The sequence below is a fragment of the Hibiscus syriacus genome, unplaced genomic scaffold (genome assembly GCF_006381635.1).
Source record: "Hibiscus syriacus cultivar Baekdansim isolate YM2019G1 unplaced genomic scaffold, ASM638163v2 tig00110050_pilon, whole genome shotgun sequence".
Classification (NCBI taxonomy): Eukaryota; Viridiplantae; Streptophyta; class Magnoliopsida; order Malvales; family Malvaceae; genus Hibiscus; species Hibiscus syriacus.
This window is the reverse complement of record NW_024062576.1, coordinates 217040-223222: the sequence shown is the minus strand read 5'-3', so window position 1 is coordinate 223222 and position 6183 is coordinate 217040.

The following is a 6183-nucleotide window of genomic DNA, read 5'->3' as shown; positions in this document are numbered from 1 at the left end:
TGTGTTGACTAAGTTAAACTCGGGAGGAAACATTCCCTTATGCCCATACGGAGAATAAATTCACACGAAGACATAAGGTATATGAATCCCGAAGGCTACTTGCTAGGCCCGCACGGTGAATAAATTCACACGATGGCGTCGTTTTCACCCCCACTTAAATAGGGTTTAGAGCTCGGGTATAGAGCTAGAGATGACAATTTTGAAAAAAAATCTGAAATCATTAAAAAACGTCAGTACAACTATTTATTTGAAAAATAGTCAAAGATAAATAAATGGAATCGAATAAATAAATTTAAATTTATCATTTTCGCATAAAAAGACAACCGAAAATTAATTTCGGCCTGACTCACTTACCTATCCCTAGCGGAGTCGCCAAGCTGTCGGCACCGTCTTTCGGTTGGGCCCCGAATTGGGCTTCGACTTGGATTAAATGAATTGGAGTCGCCACCGACCATTTAAAACGAATTTAGGTAGGTCGGACACCATCTTACTTGATCTGCGTTGTACCAGAAACGTGTCGGGTTCGGGAGTCGGTTACGGTCAAGGAAGGATTAACACCCTTGAACTGTCCTTTCGGTACCAATTAATTCATCGGTTGTCTTAATCGCGAAAATAAAAATTGAAATTGAAATTTAAAAATTCAATTCGAATTAATTATCTTTGATCGATTGAAAGTATCCCTAAAAAGTCAAAAGTGTTATATTGTAAAAATAAAAATAAACATGAGAAAAGAATAATAAAAATATTAATATAATAATATTAATAAAAAATAAATAAATAAATATATATATATATATATAACAATGTAAAAAAGAAATAAAAAATATTAAAATTAGGAGAAAATAAAATATATATATAAAGTAAATAAATAAAAAATGAAATAAAAATAATAAGTCAAAAGTTGTTATATCTCTTATGTTTTGCGTGTAGAGAAACTAGATTTGCAATGAAAATGCTCTGTCACTCCTCGTGCTTTTAGATACTGGCTTTGGATCGTCCACGCTTATTTTTTTTCCTTTTCTTCCCTTAGTTTTTCCAAATCGTTACCCCTTCCTCTGATTTTGGTTCTACGTTTTTCTCTGTGTCTTTCCCTCTTGATGCATGAGTCTATTTATAATCTAAAGAAACATATTTTTACCTCAGATTTAGAGTCATACTTGGACTCAAAATGCTTCGATTTTAGTGTTTCAATAGAACTCAAATGCTTCGGTTTTAGTATTTTAATAGAACTCAAATACGTTGGTTTTAGTGTTTTAATAGGACTTAAATACGTTGGTTTATTTTTTAAATCTCACTAAATTGAGGTTGTTGAGTGCGGGGCCTATAAAAATAATAAAATAATAAAAATAATAATAATAAATAAATATATATATATATATATAATAAAATAAAAATATTTTTATAGATCCAGACAAAAACGGATTTCTACAAAATATGATTTATTTATAATGGAAAACCGGCATATATTATCCATAAAAAGCGTCATGAATCATGATCAACAGCGTTCGAAATAAAATCCGGGAAATTAGCATGAAAAACAGGCTCATCAAGACCCCATTAATATGTTTTTATATGACAGATGACATATTTTATTAAATTTATTTATTAGTTATTATTATTTATATACAAACAATTCAATATATATTTTAGTTTCTATATTATATATTATAAATTTAATTCTATGCAATATAAAATATATAACGTATAAAAGTAAAAATATATCATTTTAAACTATTAAAAATATATATATACTTCAGTTTCATCGAAGGCATTGCTATTGTGAGAACAAAACTAGGGAGATGCTGGTGTGTAAACAGACAAAGCTGAACAAGATGCTGCCACTTAAATTACATGTTTCTTACTAAACAAATATCTGTAACGAATATCTTAGCCAGCAATAATAGAGACCTCAGATATCTTCAAGGGGGTGTTTGGTTCAAGGATTGTGGGATTCCCACATTTTCATGTTTGGTTGGTCGGGAATCTCATTCCAGATAATATTTTATTAGCAATAGTAGATTTTTTGGGGTATATTATCGAGAATGTCATTACCTCTTTTCACTTAAGTATTGTAACATTACCGGCGTTTTGGACTAAAATGCCCTTAAATTTTTATTTTTTTTTAAAAATATCATTCTTCTGTCATTGAATAATAAAAATTCTAGGAATGTTAAATTACAAATTTATCCTTAAAATATTTTAGATTTACAAAAAAAATCTATAATTAAAATTTTATATGAAGTTCAGGGGTTAAAATTTTTTTACCCTTTCATTAAACCTTTTTTATATTTTTAATTTTACAAAAAAAAATTATATAAATATTATGAATTTAATTTTTTAAAGAAAATATATAAATATTTTACAATTTGTAATATTATACAAATATATAATAAGGACATTTTGTTCAAATATACATTCCAATAATCTTTTATTCCTTTAACCAAACACGATAATCTTACATTCTTGCTAAACCAACCAAACACAAAATACAACATTCCTAGTAATCTTATTCCCTGGTAATATTTTATTCTACTGGTAATCTTACATTCCGTGAACCAAACGCACACTAAAGTTTTTAAATTATCATATAAATTATATATAATTATATATAATTATATATATTTTTATTAATAATATGTTTTGCTAAAATTTTATAATATTATATTTCATATATTTTTAATATAAAATTTTAAATTTATACATTCTATTATATACAAACTCTGATGTCTCGACGATGTGTAAGTTTATTTTTGATGCAAACTTGTAAGTTAATACATAAAGGACAAACTTCATGAGATTGGAATATCTCCAAATTTCACTACTATTTAAGATCCCCTTTCTTAATGTATTTTAATCCAAAACAACCGTCATTTATAAGGACTCTAATAATTGCATAAATCCTAAGTTTATATTATTTAAAATTACAATAATGGTTATATATTATGGGAAAAATATGAATTGAACTATATAATGGTACCCAACGATGTATGTCAATATAATAAACTGAATGACGAGATTTCAGGCTCGCCTTGATGTGAAGGTCCTTTAAAGTGGAAGAAAAAACAATAGTACGTTTAGCATCATGTCGTAACCGTCCTTCGGGTGGACCTGAAGTTGGGCTTCGACTTAAATAAATATGTTAGAAGTTCCACCGATAATTTAATATTAGGTTGATCGGATACTTTAATTTACCCCTTTACTTGATCTGCGTTTCACCAAGAATTAATCGGATCCGGGGTCGATTACAGTCAATGAAGGATTAACACTCTTGCACTGCCCCTTCAGTATCAATTTAATTTTCTGGTTGTCTTAATTGCTAAAATTAAAATTTAAAATTCGATTCAAATTACTTACATTTGATCGATTATAATTGTCCTAAAAACCAAGTAAATGTTAGATTGTAAAAATAAATAAATAAATAAATAAATAAAAGATAATTTTAAAAAATATTAAATAAGAAATTATTAAAATAGGGGCTAAATCGAAATGAATTGAAAGTTGTAAGAAGAAAAATAAAAGGTTAGGGGGTTAAATTGCATAAATATAAAAATATAAACAGTGAGTAAAATTGAATTAATTTAAAATTGCAGAGCCAATTTACAATATGTGATACCAATATCATGTTTTTTTCTCACGGTTTCCCCCCTTCAAAAGTTAACCATGTATATATATTTGTAAGCAGTTCTTCAAGGTTTAATAAAGTAGGACATTGGTCTATTCTAGTGAGAGAATACAAATAGGACCCAACTTCTCCCACGTTACTTCAATGTTTTATTCATTTTAATGCTCCAGCCGCTAGGCAACGGGCCAGTTTATTTTAGTGTAAACTTGTAATAAATATTGTTTTGTACTTAGATTAATAAAAAAAATGAGAAAATGATTTGAGGTGATGCTTGGTTGATAGTCAAATGGTCATTAATGAACCATATTTCTTTAATTATATTTGTTTTGTTCGAACTTTTAAGTTTTCTATATCAATTATAAAATTTGAATTCTTAAAATTTCTGTTTTTATTATGTAATTTAAAACTTTTTTTTTATATGTCAACGCATATAAAGTTTTCTAAATTGGATTATTCATTGATTGACCTTGTCATGTGCTGCTGGTGAGGTTTAGAGTATGGGCGTTCAAGGGTCGGTAAGAGTTGACTTTATGTCAAAATTAACAATAATATATCTGATTAAAGTGTGTCGGAACCGTCTTTCATTGATCCCGAATTGGATTTCGACTTAGATTAAATGAATTGGAGTCGTCATCGATCATATAAAACAAATTTAGGTAGGTCGGACACAATCTTACCTGATATGCGTTGTACCAGAAACGTGTCGGGTTTGGGAGTCGGTTACGGTAAAGGAAGAATTAACACCCTTGAACTATCATTTCGATACCAATTAATTCATTGGTTGTCTTAATTGCGAAAATAAAAATTTAAATTGAAATTTAAAAATTCAATTCAAATTAATTATCTTTGATCGACTGAAAGTATCTCTAAAAAGTCAAAAGTGTTGGATTGTAAAAATAAAAATAAACATGAGAAAAGAATAACAAAAATATTAATATAATAATATTAATAAAAAATATATATATATATATATAACAATGTAAAAAAGAAATAAAAAAATATTAAAATTATGAGAAAATAAAAAATATATATAAAGTAAATAAATAAAAAATGAAATAAAAAGAATAAGTCAAAAGTTGTTACATCTCTTATGTTTTGCGTGTAGAGAAACTTGATTTGCAATGAAAATGCTCTGCCACTCCTCGTGCTTTTAGATAATGGCTTTGGATCCTCCACGCTTATTTTTTGTCTTTTTCTTCTCTCAGTTTTTCCAAATCGTTGCCCCTTCCTCTGATTTTGGATCCACGTTTTTCTCTGTGTCTTTTCGTTTTAATGCAAGAGTCTATTTATAGTATAAAGAAATCTATTTTTAGCTCAGATTTAGAGTCCTACTTGGACTCAAAATGCTTCGGTTTTAGTGTTTCAATAGAACTCAAATACGTTGGTTTTAGTGTTTCAATAGGACTAAAATACGTTGGTTTATTTTCTGAATCTCACTAAATCGAGGTTGTTGAGTACGGGGCCTGCAAAAATAATAAAATAAAAATATTAATAATAAAAATAAATAATATATAATATAATAAAATGTTTTTGTAAACCCGGACAAAAACGAGTGTCTACAACTGCCTCTCTTTGCACATTTTTGTGTTAACAATAATAGGGCAAAGATGAAAAAGACAACCAGTTTTTGTCCGGTTCTCTTTGATTTGGGACTTGATAATGTTTGTTGTGACACAAAGTCTATCAAATGGGCACGATATCATTCTTCTTGAAGTTGAAATCGTGGGAAATCGAAAAGTGACTCTTTGTTGCCAATCTTGGTCGACCTTAGTCTTATTCTCGATTTAGAGACCTGGGTGTAAAAATTTGATCGGAAAGTAGTTCCTTGCTGATACAACGCGGTTGATACACCCTCGAGCTTAATGAAATCGAACTCGAAGGTCTTTGGAAGATAACCCTTTTTGCCTTGAGCTATGCTGCAAATGATGATGCCTTTGAGCTGAGTGGAGTCAAACTCGAAGATCTTTGTTGACAGATAACCCTTCTAGCATTAAGTTATACCGTAAATGATGTGCCCTCGAAGCTGAGTGTAATCAAACTCGAGGGTCTTTTGCACATAACCCTTCTCGACTTAAGCTATGCTGCAAATGATGTGTATTGGAGCTGAGCGTAGTCGAACTCGAAGGTCTTTGGTTGGCAGATAACCCTTTTTGACTTAAGTTATGCTGCAAATGATATGCCTTGGAGCTGAACATAGTCGAACTCGAAGGTCTTTTGGTCACAGATAACTCTTCTAGCCTTGAGTTATGCTGTAAATGATGTGCTCTCGAAGCTTAGTGTAATCAAACTCGAGGGTCTTTGGTAGATAACCCTTCTCGACTTAAGCTATGCTGCAAATAATGTGCCTTGGAGCTGAGCGTATCGAACTCGAAGGTCTTTGGTTGGCAGATAACCTTTCTCGACTTAAGTTATACTGCAAATTATATGCCTTGGAGCTGAGCGTAGTCGAACTCGAAGGTCTTTTGGTCACAGATAACCCTTCTAGCCTTGAGTTATGCTGTAAATGATGTGCCCTCGAAGCTGAGTGTAATCGAACTCGATGGTCTTCGATTGGTAGATAA